At 42.8% G+C, this 18,489-nt stretch overlaps 1 pseudogene; it reads left to right on the top strand.

The window, feature by feature from the left end:
• Positions 1 to 11,080, top strand: part of LOC136331964 (leukocyte immunoglobulin-like receptor subfamily A member 6) — a 32,891-nt pseudogene extending 21,811 nt beyond the window's left edge.
• The last annotated feature ends 7,409 nt before the right edge of the window (positions 11,081 to 18,489 follow it).

Below are 18,489 nucleotides of genomic sequence, written 5' to 3' on the forward strand. Positions count from 1 at the left end.
CAGTCTCATTGGTAGTCAAGGCTTGTTAGCGTTTGCAGGCTCCGACAATGAGAGTTTGTTTTCCCGGAGCCTCTCTCCTAGTCTCCCCTTCCTGAATTAGCAGCCTGGTGATCCAGCTATGAGGCTGCCGCTTCCTCTGCCTGGGGAGTAAGAGGTTCCAAGAGCTGGCAATTCCCCACTCTAACCCCACTCAATGCAGGGCTCTGAGTAAGGCTCTGGCAGTTAGAGCTGCCAGTGTAATCAGGCGGGGCTGGGAGCCAACTGCTCTCAAGGTGACTTTCAATGAGCCTCCAGGACTGTTCAGCACACCTGGCACTCTGTGGGACCACTCTCCTCAGGTTTTCTGCACTTTGTAACCTGTTTTGGCTGGGAAGAAGATGCCCTATTCACTGCCTGCAGTACAGGTCTTAACATCTACCAAGTCCCTCTTTTTAGCGTATATCCCTGAGTATGAAAGCTCTGTCAATCAGAAGTTTCCCCCACTTCTTTAGCAAGAGGCACTAAAGAATATCATGCCTCTTGTCTTGGATCATTGATCTGAGAGAGATCTTGTCAATTAGAGCCCTGTAGGTCAGTTGGGAGGTGCGCAGACTGTAGGTTAGGCTAATTTCAGTGATTGGATCCGCAGATGTGCTCCAGGACAGACTGCAAACTGCCCGCATGCCCCTCCCCCAATGCTTGATTGTTAGCTTGAATGGCTGGGTGAGGTGCCCCACCAGAGGAGAGAAGTTTGGCTTAGGGAAGTTTGCTTTGGCTCACTCCCTGCTTGCCGCTGGTGTGCTCTGGGTATGCAGGCAAATGGGGTGCTGTGGGCACGAGGGCAAGTGGGGTGCTCTGGGTGCATGGGCTAGTGGGGTGCTCTGGGCGCACCGCGTCTGGAGATGATCGCTGTGCACCCACGGCTGTGGATGCTCACAGGGCACGGGCCACTGGGGACATTTTCAGTGCGCAGGGCGAGCACTTTCTCACGACACAGGGGCGGCTGCTCACAACATGCAGGTTGTTGCTCCCAGAGTGCCGGCAGACAGTTGCTCGCATGGGTTGACTCTCCACAGGCACACTTCCTCCTCGGCTTGAACGAATGTCTGTGCCACAGTTAGCTTCCTCCACACCCTCATCTCCCTCCTGACTCTCAGTTCCAAGTGAAAGCAGTCCTTTCGCCTTCAGTGTGTGTGGAACTCCCGGATGCTCCAAGGATAGATTTTTCTGTCTCTAGTTGATGAATTTATTGAAATTTGGGGGGGATCTGTCAGACGCACTGCTCACGGCGCCATTTCCGTGAAGTCACACCCGGAGTATTGTTTTCCAACCTTTCACTTTGAATTTGTTTTTATCCTAGTAGCTTAGATGTGTTTCTTGTAGGCAGCATACAGTTGGATTTTCATTTTTAATCCATTCTGCTACTCTGTGTCTTTCTATTGGTGAGTTCAATCCATTTACATTTAGTGTAATTATTGACACTTGAGGGTTCCTATTGCCATTTTATATATTGCTTTCTGATAGTTTTGTATCTTGTTTGGTTCTTCTCTTTTATTTTTTTGTCAAATTTTTTTTGTTTGGTTGTAATCCATACTTCTTTCTTCTGTTACTTTTTTTTTTAAGCCATGTATTCTGTGTTGGTTTTTTTAGGGGTAGTTACCATTAAGTAATGGAAAGGATACATATCATGTTTATTGTAGTCCATTATCTCAGGAGTGCTTCTGCACTCCAACCTCCTTTGCTACTACTGTTAATCTTTGTCCTCTCCCCTTTTTTGTTTTTGTTTTCACAGATTAATCTTGTTTTTATTGTGATCTTGATGAAGCTTTTACTTGTACTTTTGTTTTGTTCTTTGTATCTGGTCTGAAAATCTCCTTTAGTATTTCCTGAAGTGTGGGTTTTCTGGTGATAAATTTCCTCATCTTTTCTGTATCTGTGAAGTTTTTATTTCTACCTCGTATTTGAAGGATAGCTTTGATGGATATAGTATTCTTGGCTGGAAGTATTCTTAGAACTTTAAATATTGGGGTCCAGTCGGCTGGAAGTATTCTTAGAACTTTAAATATTGGGGTCCAGTCTACCCCAGCTTCTAGAGTTTGTGCTGAGAAATCTGATGATGATCTAATGGGTCTTCCTTTGCATGTTGTATTCTTCTTTTCCCTGGCTGGCTTGAGAATTTTTTCTTTGTCATTAGTTTGTGCCAATTTCATTATGATGTGTCTTGGAATATGTTTGTTACAGTTCAGATAACTCGGTGTTCTGTTTACTTCTTGAATTTGAGGTTTTAGTTCTTTCCACAGGCTTGGGAAGTTCTTGTCTATTATTTTTAAATATGTTCTCCATTCCATTTTCTCTCTCTTCTCCTCTGATATACCCTTTATTCTTATGTTGCTCTCTCTGATGGAGTCAGACAATTTCTATAGGGCTTTCTCATTTTTTTTAAATTCACGAGTCTCTCTACTTTTCTTTCAGTCGTGCCTCTTGTTGCCTGTCTTCTATGTCACTAATTCTCCCCTCTATCTGGCCTGTTCTACTGGCTAAGCTTGTCACCTAGTTTTTCAGTTTATGAATTAAGTTTTTTATCTCTGTTTGAATCATTTTCATAGTTTCAATTTCCTTGGTGATGTATTCTTTCTGTTCATTGAATTGATTTCTGAGCTCCATAAATTGCCTTTCTGTGCTTTATTGTATATCCCTGAGTATTTTCAGGGCTTCAATTTTAAATTCTCTCTCTTTAACTTCAAGTTTTCCAAGCTATTAAATTTTTTTTTTGATTTTTTTTTTTTCATTTTTCTGAAGCTGGAAACAGGGAGAGACAGTCAGACAGACTCCCGCATGCGCCCGACCGGGTTCCACCTGGCACGCCCACCATGGGGCGACGCTCTGCCCACCAGGGGGCGATGATCTGCCCATCCTGGGCGTCGCCATGTTGGCGACCAGAGCCACTCTAGCGCCTGAGGCAGAGGCCACAGAGCCATCCCCAGCGCCTGGGCCATCTTTGCTCCAATGGAGCCTTGGCTGCGAGAAGGGAAGAGAGAGACAGAGAGGAAAGCGCGGCGGAGGGGTGGAGAAGCAAATGGGTGCTTCTCCTGTGTGCCCTGGCCAGGAATCGAACCTGGGTCCTCCGCACGCTAGGCCGACGCTCTACCGCTGAGCCAACCAGCCAGGGCCAAGCTATTAAATTTTTTATACTTTTTTCCTCATCTGTCTGAGCTACATCTCTGTATTTTGTATCCATGATATTTGATTTCTTTTTCCTTAATAGCATTTGGGAGTGGTATTGTTAATGACACTAATAAGAGTTGATAAAAAAATTTAATTTTTTTTGAGAAAATACAATGAAATACTGAAAATTCTATTGTGCTAAGTGGAACAAAAACTACATAGAACAGAGGGCCTGAGATGGGGGAAAGTGACAAAGAAGCAAAATGTGAGGTAAGAACCCACAAAATGCCACAAGAAAAAAATCTGGATCAAGAATAAAATAATTTGTTGGTAAATTATGATCAAATGAGAGAAATAGTGAGAGAGAAAAGAAGAAAAAAAGAAAAAGAGAAAAAATACCATAAAAAATGAAAATTCTATTGTATTAAGTGCAACAAAAACTACATAGAATGGAGAGCCAGATTTGGGGGAAATGCTAAAGAGATAAAAAGCCAAGTAAAATGCACATAAACTGCTAGAAAGAAAAAATTTGAATCCAGAATGAAATAATTTTTGTGGGTGAGATTCGAATGAGAGAAAAAGTAAAAGAGAAAAGAAGAAACAAAGAAAAAGAGAGAAAAGAAAAGAAAGAGTTAAGGTTTTGGGAATGTAACATTCATAGAAAAAAAAGAATGGAAAATGTAACACCTATGGGTAATGAAGTTCAAAATGAAAAGGAAAGAATAAAACTGAAAGAGGATAAAATGATCAAGGTGGAAGAGAAAAAAGAAATAAAAAATACAAGAAAAAAATGAAAAAAGTTATAAAGACTGTGAATTTTTTCTGGTTTTGAGAAGTTATCTTCTTCCTTTTTCTTTCTTCTCTCTCTTTTTGGCCAGTGGCACTGTACCCCAGGTTCTGCCCCTGTGGCACTCTTAAGCAGAGATGTGCAGTTGATCTGTCACTATGGTGATGACATAAACTAGGCCTCAGTCCCATTGGTAGGCAGGGCTTGTTAGCATTTGCAGACTCCGACAATGGGAGAGTCTGTTTTCCTGGAGCCTCTTCCCAAATTTCTCTTTCATGAACCAGCAGCCTGGAGACCCAGCTGTGAAGTTGCCAAAGCCACTGCCTGGAGAGCAAGAGGCTCTAAGAGCTGCCAATCCCCCTACCCCCCAGCCCCACTCAAAGCAGGTTTCTGGGTAAGGCTTTGCCATCCAAAGCTGCCAGCTTGATCAGGCAGGGCTGGGAGCCAAATGCTTTTCAGGTGTCTTTCTATGAGCCTCTGGGCATGTCTAGTATGCCTCAGTGCTCCATGGGTCTATTCTCTACAGGCTTTTTGCACTTTGTGACCTGTATCAGCTGGCAGGAAGATGCCCCAGTCACTGCCTGCAGAGCAAGAGGTCCTAAAAGCTGCCAAGTCCCTCCTCCAGGTCCATTCAAAGCACAGCTCTGGGTGGGAAAGGCATGTCAACCAGAGCCACCTACTCAAGCAGGCAAGAGAGTGAGCTGAATTCTGGTCAGACCCCTTCTAAGGTTCCCCAGGTATGTCTAGTTAAATTTGCCTCAGCGCTCCATGGGTCTGTTCTCCACAGGGCTTCTCACTTGTTGTGAAGCCTACAGCTCAGCCTGCCCAACTTCCGCAGTGTTCTCTGAGGTCTGTTCCATGGGAATGTGCTTTTTAACCTGTATCAGCTGGTAGGAAGTTGCCTCAACCGCCGCCTGCAGAGCAAGAGGTCTTAAGAACTATCAAGTCCCTCCTCAAGATCTGCTTAAATCGTAGCCCTGGGAAAGAAGGCTTTGTCAGCCAGAGCCCCCAACGTAAGCCAGCAGGGCAGTGAGCAGACTGCGAGTTAGGCTCCTTTCTAAGGGTTCTAGGGTATGTCTGGTTTGCCTCAGCATTCAGCGGACGTGCTTTCTAAAGTTTGCCTGCTGTAATAAGCTGCCGATCACCCTGCCCCCCAGCACTTCTGCAGTGTTCTTCGGCAAGAATGTGTTTTGTAGATTGTTTTGGCGGGTGGAGGCTCCCCGCCTGGACAGGTCCTGATGTAGGGAAGCCGGCTCTCACACACTTCCCATGTGTTGTTGTTTGGAGAGCTGGGATTATGCAGAAATTCTGGCTACAGCCCACACAGAAGGTGACTGCTGACAATCTCTGACCCAGCCCCTGTGTCTGGAAACATGGGCACCCATGCCCTAAGCACCAGGTGAAACCACTTGCAAACTGCCCACACTTCCCAGGAGATCAGGAATAAACAAAGTACAAAGCCACTCTGATATCAGTTCCTGCAGGCAATTGCTGCTGGTGTTAGCTCTGTGTAGGCTGAGCCACAGGCACACTCTCTCCTCAGCTTAAACATCTCTGCCCTAGCCAGTTTATTCCCTCACCCCTAGACCTCCCTTCCTCTCAGTTCCAAGTGAAAACAGCCCTTCCTCAGGTCAGTGAGGAAAGCAGAATATTCCGTTCTCTGACTTATTTTCTTCAGAGTGGAATATATATGAAGCCACTATTCACCCAATCATACCTTTGTTTGATGTATGTGTATTTCAGATGCTCCTGGGATTGTTTTTCTGTCTCTAGTTGTTGAATTTGTTGAAATTTCAGGGAGAAGTATTGGTAGCATGTTCATGGCACTGTTTCTCTGACATCACTCCCACAGCTCTGAAATTTCTATGCTGACCTCTGCTGTGATGCTGCCATCACAATGATGGAGGCAGGACTACAGTCATGATGATGGATGAGTCATATTGTGAAGGCTTTACTGCTTTAGTAATATGTGTATCAGGCCTTGGGCACTGTTCTCCACATCTCGACAGACCAGGGGACCAGACACAGAGTACTGGTGTCCTTCAAGGGAGAGAAACGCTCTGGAGAACTAGCTGTAGGATATGGCTCTGCCACTCTCTGCACCCCTCAGTGTGAGGGAGGCAGGATCTGAAAGGCTAGGGGTCTGCACTTTGTTTTTCTCTGTCTCTGTGCAGAGTGCAGGCTGCCAGCAGACCAGGGAACCCTGGCATTACCCCTGATTCTGCTGCCACCTTGGTTCAATATCACCCTCTCTGCCCCTCAAACTCAGCACTCCTCCTGTTAGAAGTATCAGTCACTCTGGGTTTCTACTCTCTCTGGAATCCAGTAGACAATAACCCAGACAATCCAGGTTTCTCTCCTTTACCAAGCTGATGGCATTAAGTCTCATTTTCTGCCCTCCTTCTAAACCCTTCCCACCTTCAGTTGACTGTATGCTTGGATCGCTTCATGCAAACCTGTGAGCCCAGCTGGGACTTTCTTACTGCACCACAGCTGCTCAATTTGTTGGACTTTCAGGGAGAGATCAAGGGTATCTCTCACTGTGCCATTACTCTGATGTCATCTCCCTCTATGTCCTTCTTTAATACTTAGTATCATTTTGTGTAAGTTCTCGCTGAGATGATCTATTTTTTCCGTACGGCCCTTGAACATCCGTGGAACCAGAGGAGCTTTAAAGGTAGGCACACTGGGCATGTACTCTGGTCCCTGATTTTTGAAGGGCCCCTCAAAACTCCAACTTTATACTTTTTTATAATGATATAAAGTTTGGTTTCATATGTGCAATTTCAACATTAATAGAACATAGTATTTATTTATTTATATAAAAATATGGTTAACATGTATTTTTATTTTCACTGTTTCTCTCTCTTTTTTTAAGGAGCCCAATATTTTCTTCTGCACCCGGGGCCTCAACCAACCCTAATCCACCTCTGCCTGTAACCATTGTTCTAAACTCTGCACCTGCTATTTTTGTTGCTTCTAGTTCATTGAATTCCTTTTCTATGGATTTCTTTTGTCCTTTCATTTGGGGCATGTTCTTTCTCTCCCCATTTTGTCTCTCTGTGTTAAGTATCTCTGCTGTGACTTGTTATGATGTTTTTCTGGTGATGGTGGCTTGTTGGGTTCAGTGGCACAATCTTTCAGATTACCTGAGTTCCATGCTCCAGGAATGTTTCTTTTGGGTTATGGGCACCCTCCTGTTGTAGTTGGGTCATGAATGTTGTTGGCCTTTCTTGTGGATGGAGTTAACCCTTCGGGCTGGCTGACTATAAGGATAAACCTCAATCACTGTTTGAAGACATGCTGCAGAGGTTCTCCCTTGGGCGGAGCTCTTCCTAGCAGAGTCTTGTGGCTGCCGAGATCCCTGTTTGTGTGTGCTGCTTGTATGGCTAGCTGGGTTGAGCTTAAGTGTGGTCTGAAGCCCACCAGTGGTTGTGTTTGTTCTGGGTCCACTTAGACGAGGTTCAGGTACAGGATGATGTCAGACACTGTGTGTAACCTTGGTCTACCTGTCTGGAGCTACATGCTGCTCACTGTTTGTGGATACATCTCCCGGGCCTGGGTGTGCATGAAAGGGGTCAGCCTATGTACAAGGGTCAGCTTCCTCCAGCTTAGAGCTGAAGACAGATCTGTAAAATGACTGAGGCTCCCTGAAACCTGCCTCTACCTGTCAGCTAATTTGTCTCTCCCTGAGGTTGCCTGGTCTTCTTTCAGAGCCTTCTAAAGAAAGACCAGAGCCCTTTTCACTCATTGTGAGTTCAGTAGGGTGGGGCAACTGGAACTGGGGAGGACGGGTGTAGTGGGTCCACAATGTGCGCGTCATACAGTGAGGCACTCCATGATGGGAAAGTGACCTCTACTCCATCCCTTCTACAGGAGCCATCTCACCCAGTGGGACCCTGGGCTCAGGAGAACAGATCAGAAAAGTTTCCCATAGAAGTTGATGTCAGCCCAGCCCACAGGTGGGGGCCAAGCCCTTCATGCTAGTCCCAGACAATAGCCTTCAAGGGACTCACAGTCAAATGTCCCAACTCCCAGCAGCTCCCCCTTTCAGCTGCACAAATAAGCTCAGGTAGTCAGGTATCTGGGACTTGGAAGGGCAGATCCAAACAGTCTGCTTGGGAGAGTGAAGGCTGAGCTTGCAGGGGAGATAGCAGTGCTGCCCCATCAATGGAGGTCTTGTCCCTGGGAAGGCAGCATCTGGGTCTCCAGAAGACTCCCTTCTCTCCAGGTGGACCGAATCCCCAGTGATTTCACCACCAGATGGTATATGGGCTCCTCTTCCCATCCCTGTTGTTTTGGGTTGAGGAGCCTTGCATGGGGTTGAGGTCCCTTGCTCCTGGGGGGAGAAAGTTTTCCAGCCAAGGTACTCCTCCAGCTTCTCAGCTGCCACACCTGGGTGAAGAGGCTAGTCTTTATGCATTTCCGCCCTCCTTCCAGTCTCTATGTGGTTTCCTCTGTAAATCCATGGGCATAATACTTCAGTTCAGATAGCCTTCAGTTGGGTATTCAGGTTGATTGCTCTGTAAGTTAGCTGTACGTCTGGTTTGGGGCCAGGAGCAGGTGAGTTTAGCTTTCACTGACTCTGCAGACATCTTGGATCTCATGGAACTTCACTTTTTTAATTTCAAACTGTATACCTATCATTCTCACTTCAAACTCCTGATGATGAAATGGTGGAGTAAAATGTTTTAAGCTTCACCTCAGGAAAACAGCTTAATTCATGCCCCAAATTATTTCAATGCAAACCTATTGAGAAATCTATATTTTATACTGAAAGCACTATTTATTAATAATTTTATTTAGAAAATTAAATTTTATGGCGGCATTATTTACAGTGGTCAAGACAGGGAAACACCCAAGCTGTCCCTCAAAAGCATATTGATCTTTTCATTTTTATCTGTTATTCTGTTTTATTAAGGTTTTATTAGGCGTGCTTTCCTGTTCTAACAAATACACATTTCCTAGAAATTACACTTTTCCTCTGATTTACAGCCACATGAGACATATTACAAAGCTTCCTGGTTGCAACCATTTGGACATTAACTAAAGAGAATAATCATTATCATCCATGTGCATTTCCTGAATTGTGTGAGATGATATTTAAAATTTTTGCATGGATTTTTGTAATTGGGATACTTCAATAATACTTTTTTAATTTTGCTTTTTCTATCAAGATGGGGTGACAGATTGACATAATTTCCTAGTTTTTGTGCTCATTAAATATTATAATCTGATGGAATTTCTTTGTTCCTTAAAGCTTGAAAACTAGAACTGTGGACGTCCCTGTTTATGACATTTGATAAGGGGTGCATGGAGGTTGCCTTTTGGGATAAAAATTACATCAGTAGCCATCCATTTAGCTCTCTCTCCTTCTCTCCTTAGATACACAGCACATGCAACTCACACACATACACACACACATCCACTACATATTGGTACAGCGCACATATATGTAGATATAAATGATATGTAATTCTAGTATTCATGAAAGAATATATATGCAACTATATATACAAATATATTTTACATACTATTTTATAATATACTACATAAATTGTATATATATTATATGTTATATATACCATATATATATATATGTATTGTGTTTTTGACATTCAGAGCTCCTAACACCAACCCCTGCTCCAAGATCCCTGGCTTCCAACTATTAAAACTGTGGGATCTCTCAGCTATCGGTAATAAGCTTTGGGGACTTTGAGTCTCAGACTGAACACAGAACACACAGTCCTTAAATATTTCTGATTTGAGATAGTTTTTTTCACTAATCCTGAGCTCTTGGACACAGCTAACTCTTATCACAGTGACTCAGAGCAGGTTCTGAATTCAGACGTCACAGGGACGGTGAGGCCAAGGGGTGGTGGGAGCCCAGGATAAACAATCAAACCCTGGAGATTTGAGTCTTCCCTGACCATGGTGACCTCTATATTCACATTTTCTAGTCACTGAACCTCAAGACTACACAGTGGAGAACCTTATTCGGATGGCCATGGCTGCATTGATCCTGCTGGTCCTTGGGGTGCTGCTGTTTCAAGCTCGACACAGCCCAGAAATGACCCACGATGCAGTCAGGAGGTGTCCACAGAGGGACCAATGCAGTATTCAGAAAGGTGGAGCCTTGGAGCACATTTGATGACCCAGGAGAGAGAAAGTAGGGACCACAGTTGGGGACACTGTCTGCTGAGACTGTCTAGGAGAGTGACTGTGATTGAGGTGCAGAGAACGTGTGCCGTGTTCCTGTGGAGGACGTCTCCTCCACCCACTGGGGGCCTCCCTCCCTGTCACCACTGACTCTCCCTGCCTGTCCTTTTGTTCTCACTCCTGTGACATGAGGGTGCGCCCACATGGATGGATTAGATCCACATCTATACACCCCTTCACGCCCGACCACATTCACATAAACAAAACATGGCATCTTCAGAGCACTGAAAATTTTAAACAATAATGAACAATGCCTTGCCACCTGCTACATTGTTGGGTGGACGTCAAAATTATGCTGCTAAATGACAGAAGCCAGACACAAAAAGTCACATTTTGTGAGATTCCTTTTACATGAAATGTCCAGGAGAAAGAACCCCATAGACACAGAAATCAGGTTTGTCAGGGGCTGCGCTGGAAGAGAGACTGGAGACTGAGTGCTTTGTGTTCATTGGGGGATGACAAAATTTTCTTGCAAGTGGAAAAAAAGTTGTGGTTGAGATATTGTGTATTTACTATATTCCATTGAATGATATACTTTGAAAGCTGAATTTCATGTTATGCTAATTTTACGTCAATAAAAAGAAGTGCACCATTGACAGTTAGCTAAGTCTGTTAGAGCATCATAGTGAAATTTCAACGTCGCAGTTTTGATCCCTATCCAGGGCACACATGGGACAACCAATGAATGAAGGACTGAGTGTAACAACAAATAAATGCTTTTCTTCCCCCTCCCCTTTCTCTTTCTTCTGCCCATTTACCTGCATATCTGTATGTCTAGCTATGTGTGTCAGTCTATCTATCAATCTTTTTATCTATCATCTATCTTTCTGTCTATCTATCTATGTATCTATCTATCATCTATCTACCTATCTACCTCTGTAGCTACCTACTTACCTATCTATATATCATTTATCATCTATCTATTTATCTTTATGTCTATCTCCATCTGCCACTCAATCTCTCTGGCCTTGACAATATGAACTAATAAAATAAATATAGTTTTCTTGAACCACACTGTTAGTTGTCATTTGCTGTGATAACCTTAACAAACTAATTCAATGTCTCTCATTCTCTCTCTCTCTCTCTCTCTCTCTCTCTCTCACACACACACACACACCTCTCCATATTGACAAGTGAAACTAAATTTTGGCTCACACACAAGAAATAATTTCATCTAAAACAATACAAAGCAAATTGTTCAGGTTTTATTCTCTTTTAAAAATGCAGAATTAAGGTGGCCACTTTGTTTTTGTTTGTCACAGACTAAAAAATATAGTACAAGGTCTAATTAAAATGAGGGTGGAGATGGACTTCATATTTCTTCTGAAAATTGTTTCACATCATTAATCATTTTGTATAATAGCTTGGCCAGGGTATATTAAATGTCATTCACTGGAAAATTGATATGACTTTTCTTCTGATTACATGATTTTATTGAATATATTGGGATGACGTTGGTTAATAAAATTATATAGGTTTCAGGTATACAGTTCTATTATACATCATCTGTATATTGTTTGTGTGTACTACCCAGAGTCAAGTCTCCTCCCGTCACCATTTATCCCCCTCTATCCTCTTCTCCCTCCCTTCACTCCCCTTTCCCTCTGGTAATCATCAAACTATTGTCTGTGTCCATGACTCTTTCTCTTTCTTTTCTGAACACCTTCACCTATCTCACCCAGCCCTTAACCACCTCTCCTCTGACAGCTGTCAATCCTGTTCTCTGTACTGAATAATTGCTATGACTTTCACATGGCAGCAAACTATCCTAAAATTAATATGTAATTGTAGAGTTTAGGAAAACTATTTGTGACACCTTACACAGGAGTTGTGCTCAGTAATGTGGTTCAAACAAAACTTGCAAAACACACTATTTTTATGATGAGAAGAAGCTGATCCTCTTTCTATATGACAGGGACCTTGTGACTGACACAACTGTCGTGTGGGGACACTGCCACCAGCCCCTGTGGGTCTGTCTCCTGAGCTTCTTTATCACCTGAAAAATAAATCATGAAGAGCTCTGTGATAAAAACCGTTTTGGGACTTTACCACACTTTCTGATGGATAAAAAACACCAACCTAATACTGCAAAGTAAATTCAAAATTCTTATCATGAAACACGCAAGTTGGGGCAGCTCTCCAGTTTCCCTTGACCAGAATCATGCAGGTGTATCTAGAAGGTTCACCTCAAGACCATGGACCATCACCATTTCCCCTAACTACCTATCATTTTGTATGTTAATCCTGAGAGGGTGAGAGCAAATTCAGCACTGGGTTATGGACAATTCCACAACCAGATATATTTTGTATCCAGAGTCCTTGTTTTTGATATAAAGGGGAAATAGAAAAATGAATATAAGGTTTGCATGCTTTGTGTAGTATATTTCATAGGTACATGTTTTCTTTAATAACTCACATGCTCTACAACTGCATCTTAAGCACTTGTAGGTATTTTATACTCCTTTGTGTGTTGAGCACCAAGAACACATTTTACAGGACTAACTAAAGCTTTTTTTTTAATCTTTCAATTTTATTTACAAAATTAACTTTAACTTGACTGGGACAGAACAGATCTTTCTCCCAAGAGGATATACAAATTGCCAACAGATATATGAAAAGATGCTCATCTTCACTAGTTATTCAAAAAATTCAAATAAAAAATTACAATGGGACGCCACCTTACACCTGTGTGATTGGCTATTATTAACAAGAAAGGTAATAACAAGTATTGGAGATGCTGTAGAGAAAGAGGAACCCTCATTCATTGCTGGTGGGAATGTAAATTAAAACAACCATTATGGAAGAAAATACAGTGGTGTCTCAAACATTAAGAATAGAACTAGGCCTGACCTGTGGTGGCGCAGTGGATAAAGCATCCACCTGGAAATGCTGAGTTCACCGGTTCGAAACCCTGGGCTTGCCTGGTCAAGGCACATATGGGAGTTGATGCTTCCAGTTCCTCCTCACCTTCTCTCTCTATCTCTCTCTCCTCTCTCTCTCTCCCTCTCTGTCTCTCTCTCTCCCTTTCTCTCTCCTCTCTAAAATGAATAAATAAATTAAAAAAAGAATAGAACTACCATGTAACCCAGCAATTCCTTTACTGAGTATCTACCCAAAACTTGAAAACATTGGTACATAAAGACACATGCACCCCATGTTCATCACTAGAGCTTATTTCAAAAGAAATACAGGAACTTAGAGTTCAGTTGAGGTCCAAGGACAGAGACCCTTGGAAGTAGAGTAGTAACTGAGCTGAAGATAAAAGGACTATAGATTCACCTTGACCAGGAGTTGAGATTGCCCCCTCTAACTCATTATTGTACTCACAGAAAAGCATGCAGGAGTGGCTGGGGCCAGTGCTTGTTGAATTCTCTCAAACACATCAAGAGGATTATTTGTACCTTAAAAATATGTACTACTCCTGTTTCACAATCAGTGTCCTGTTAAGAAGGACATAAAACTTCTCAGTAGAATAGAATATCTGGGTAAATGAGCCTGTGAAATATGACTGTCCCAAATTCTGCATTTTCCATGACAAAAAACAAAGTGAGCCTCTCAAATCCTAGTTTCTAGAGTAAGCAACTTCTCAGGAGCATTTAAAATTTTTTAAGATGAAGCATCACAAGATTATGCTTTAAATATCAAAAGGCTATTTATAAATTTATATGGAAAACAAAAGGAGCATAAGATGTAGTCCAATTTGTTTATTTTTATCCCTTCGACTCCTTTGCCCAAGGAGATATATTGGCAAACATATTTGCTATGAGAGATGTCTGCGATTTTACTTCCAAAGTTTTCTTCTAGGATTTCTATGATTTTACAACTTACATTGAAGTCTTTTATCCATTGAGTTTACTCTTGTATGCCACATATGTTGGTAGTCTAATTTCATTTTTTTAAACATGTACTTGTCCAATTTTTTTAACACCATTTATTGAAGAGACTGTCTTTACTCCATTGTATATTCTTGCCTTTTTTGTTAAAATATTAATTGACCATAAAGGCATGGGTTTATTTCTGGGTTCTCTATTCTGCCCCATTAATCTGTATCATCTACAGCCATACCACTCTGAATGCACCCAATCTCATCTGATTTCAAAAGAACCCATTGATCGGTGTGCCTGTTCTTATGCCAGTACCAGGCTATTTTGATTTTTGATTCCAATAAACTTGTAGTGTAGTTAGATATTAGGTAGTGTAATGCTTCCATTTTCTAAAATTTATTAATTGAGAGAGAGAGAGAGAGAGAGAGAGAGAGAGAGGAATATCGATCCATTGCTTTACTTATGCAGGCCATTGGTTGATTTCTGCATGTTCCCTGGCTGGGATCAAACCTGCAACCTCAGCATGTCAGACAACACTCTGGCCAGATGAACTGCCCAACCACAGCATGTTCCTCTTTCTCAAGTTTGCTGAGGCTATATGGAATCTTTTTTGGATTTCATTTAAGTTTTTGGAGTATTTGTTCTAGATCTGTGAGATATGACATTGATATTTAATAAGATACATAGCTTTCCATATTATTGATATTTTAATGATGTTAATTTTTTTCATCCGTGAAAATGATACATGATTCCACTTGTTTGTGTCTTCCTCTATTTCTTTCTTCAGTATCCCACAATTTTCAAAGTACAGGTGGTTTGCCTCCCTGGTTAAAATTATTCCTAAGTACCTTATTTTATTTTATTTTCTTGCTCCAGTAGTAAATGGGATTTCTTCTCTTTTTTTATTTATTTTTTATTTTATTTTTTTTTTATTTTAGAGAGGAGAGGGAGAGACAGAGAGAGAGAGAGAAAGGGGAGGAGCTGGAAGCATCAACTCCCATATGTGCCTTGACCAGGCAAGCCCAGGGTTTCGAACCAGCAACCTCAGCATTTCCAGGTCGACGCTTTATCCACTGTGCCACCACAGGTCAGGTGGGATTTCTTCTTAATTTCTCTTTCTGATAGTTCATTATTGGTGTATAAACAAGCCACTGATGTATTTTTTTTTATTTTATTTAGAAAACTAAATTTAACAGGGTGACATCAATCAGTTAGAGTGCATAGGTTTCAGGTTAACATTATTATAACAACTGAACTGTTGGTTATATTGTATATGCATCACCCAAAGTCAAATCATTTTCATCACCATATATTTTTCCTTCTTTACAACTTTTCCTCTCCCACTCCCCCATGTCCTCCACCCCTTGGTAAACACTTCACTTGTATCAATGTATATGAGTTTTAGTTTCATATCCCACCTATTTGTGACATCATACAGTTCTTAGATTTTTCTGATTTACTTATTTTACTCAGTATAATGTTCTCAAGGTCCATCCATGTTGTGAATGGCAATATGTCACATTTCTTATGGCTGAATAGTATTCCATTGTACATAATTACCACACCTTCTTTATCCAATCCTCTACTGAGGAACACTTTGGCTGTTTCCATGTCTAAGCCATGCCACTGATTTCTGAACATTAATTTTCTATCTTGCTACTTTACTAAATTCATTGATCAGTTCTAGTAGTTTTTTCATGGAGTTTCTAGGGTTTTCTATGTGCAGTATCATGTCATCTGTGAATAATTACCATTTTTCTTCTATTATTACAATTTGGATGACTTTTATGTTTTCTTCTTCCCTGATGGCTATGGTAGGACTTCCAGTACTATGTTGAATAAGAGTGGTAAGAGCAGACATCTTTGTCTCATTCCTAATCAATTATGATACTAAGTAAAATAGGCCAGTCAGAGAAAGACAACTACCACATAACCTCACATACATGTAGAATTCTAACCAGGAGTAGATATGCTATACTACTGCTTTGCTGATATTAATTTGACTAGCCATAAAATAGAGCTACATGAGAATATACTTACAAAGTAAGCTTATAAAAGGATTCCTGAAAAATGTTAAATTCAGTTTTGTCGCTCTTATAACCATGATTGAGTATTACTGGTTTAGTAATCACAGTTATATATTGTGTAAGAAGTCAAAGCATATAATCAATTCTGTACTTTTTCTTCTGGCCAAGCTCTCATTGCAGTTAAAATGCCCATTTCTGTTCTCTCTGATGCTCATCAGGGGTGAACAGCCAAGCCGGAAGAATAACCACTTCTCCTCACTCACACCACACCGAGGTTTACAATCCCAATTTTCACTCAGGACAGGTTTTCAAAAAGACAACCTGACCGTGAATCTTGGACACTTGTTCTAAGTTACTTGCTAACTGCCATTCTTGCAGCAACCAAGGGAAGGAATGAACTCCGACATGCAGAGATACCAGCTCTGGAACATACGTGCCCACAACCTGTCATCGGAACGCTCTGAGCTGCGTTGCATTGCCCCTCCCACCCCCACCCACTTCAGCAAAGGACCCTCAGACTCCACCTTTTGATTCCTTTGCTCTGTTTTTGTTCATCACCCCCTCCTTTTTCACCTTAAAAAACCCTGGGTTAAAACCCATTTTTTTTACACACATGATCGCATACACACTCATGACAGGGCTCAGTGTTGACCACGGGCTAAGCCAGAGGGCACAGATATATATCCTAGTGCTCACTCTAAACATGTGGCAGGAACAGCCCTGTTTCGGATTTCCACCTCCCTGCCTGTGAGAGTCTGAGGCCCCTCTCCTGTCCTCACAGAAGTGGATAACCTGCCCGCTGAGCACTGCCTGCATGCCCCAGGCACCAGCAGCCACTCATCTTTGGCCTCTTTCATCTGTTCTGGTCCCCTCTACATTTGGAAACATTCTGCTTGGTGCATTGCATATGGCTACACATTTCAGAAATATTATTCACATTTCTCAGCATCAGGGGCAAATGCGGGTTCTTGAGTGGGTATAGCAATAGTCCAACTTTTTGTAGTTAAAACAACATCGCTCATGTCTCACCTCACACGTCTCAATCAGATCTGGAAATAAACAGAGATTGATCCCTCCCCTCCATGTCTTTTTCTTTTTTCCCCAGAGACAGAGACAGAGTCAGAGAGAGGGATAGACAGGGACAGACAGACAGGAACGGAGAAATGAGAAGCATCAATCATTAGTTTTTTGTTGCACATTGTGACACCTTAGTTGTTCTTTGACTGCTTTCTAATAGGTACCTTGACCGCGGGCCTTCGGCAGACCAAGTAACCCCTTGTTCGAGCTAGCAACCTTGGGTCCAAGCTGGTGAGCTTTTGCTCAAACCAGATGAGCCCGCGCTCAAGCTGGCGACCTGGGGGTCTCAAACTTGGGTCCTCGGCATCCCAGTCTGACGCTCTATCCACTGCACCACCTCCTGGTCAGGCCCCTCCATGTCTTGGTGGCACCGAGCCAACAAACACTCTGAGGACTGCAGATATTCACCATGTGCTGCGCAGGGAGAACATGGGACTCAGAGATCGTACATCACAGCTCAAGGTCACAAAAGCAGTGGACAATGAAGGAATGTTTCAAGAATTAGTGTGGTTCCCCAAATCAGATCAATAACTCACTTGTTGTCCACTGAATCTGAAGACAGGGTCACGGGACTGAGGGCACTGATGAGCAGGATTGACGCACACTTGTTCCCAGGAAGGCAGGTGAATGTTGTTGTAAGAAAGAGAAGTTCACCTGGGGACTGTGATAGAAAGCCACACTTTGGAGCTGAAGGCACCCAATTCCTTCCCTTATTTCTCTCTATTTCTCCTTTGTGTTCATGGTCACAGTGACACTGACCTGAACTGCACAGGGTGATGGTGGACCTGTCCCTGCTGATCTGAGCTCTGCAGTCACAGGGACCCACATCTTCCTGAAGCATCTCCAGGACTAGTGACCACCATCCATGGTGAGGACCCCACAGGGAGGAGCTGATGGACAGGCTGAGGATGAAGATGACACCATGGGGGAGGCTCTGACAGAGAAGGACGTGCCCTGAGTCACCTCACCTTGAAGGGACATCTCAGGAGGCTTTAGAGTCTATTTCCTGCTACATCATGGAAATGAGAGCCAGGCTCCTGGGAGGGAACGTTCCCCTTTCTGAGGGGCTGCCGATGTGACAGGAAAGAACAATCCCTGAGTGGCCACTCCTCTGTTTCTATCCTGAGGGCACTGAAGCCCCTCAATCTGCACTTCCTGGACTGAAAAGAAGAAACACCGTGACCCCCACCCGCATGGCCCTGCTCTACCTGGGTGACAATGAGGAGGGGGAGGGGAAGCCCTGGTCTGGGGGGGACCCCGCCCCACAGCCAGGCCCTGGTCTCTCAGGAGCCCTGGACTCAGGAGGCTCACGATGGGGTGAAGGGGATCTGCTTAGGTTTTAAGGGCAAATCTCTCATAGGGACTCTCTTCCAGGGCTGATCATGATCCCAAGGGCCAGAATGCAGGTGGG

This window comes from Saccopteryx bilineata, chromosome 3 (assembly GCF_036850765.1).
Source record: "Saccopteryx bilineata isolate mSacBil1 chromosome 3, mSacBil1_pri_phased_curated, whole genome shotgun sequence".
Lineage (NCBI taxonomy): Eukaryota > Metazoa > Chordata > Mammalia > Chiroptera > Emballonuridae > Saccopteryx > Saccopteryx bilineata.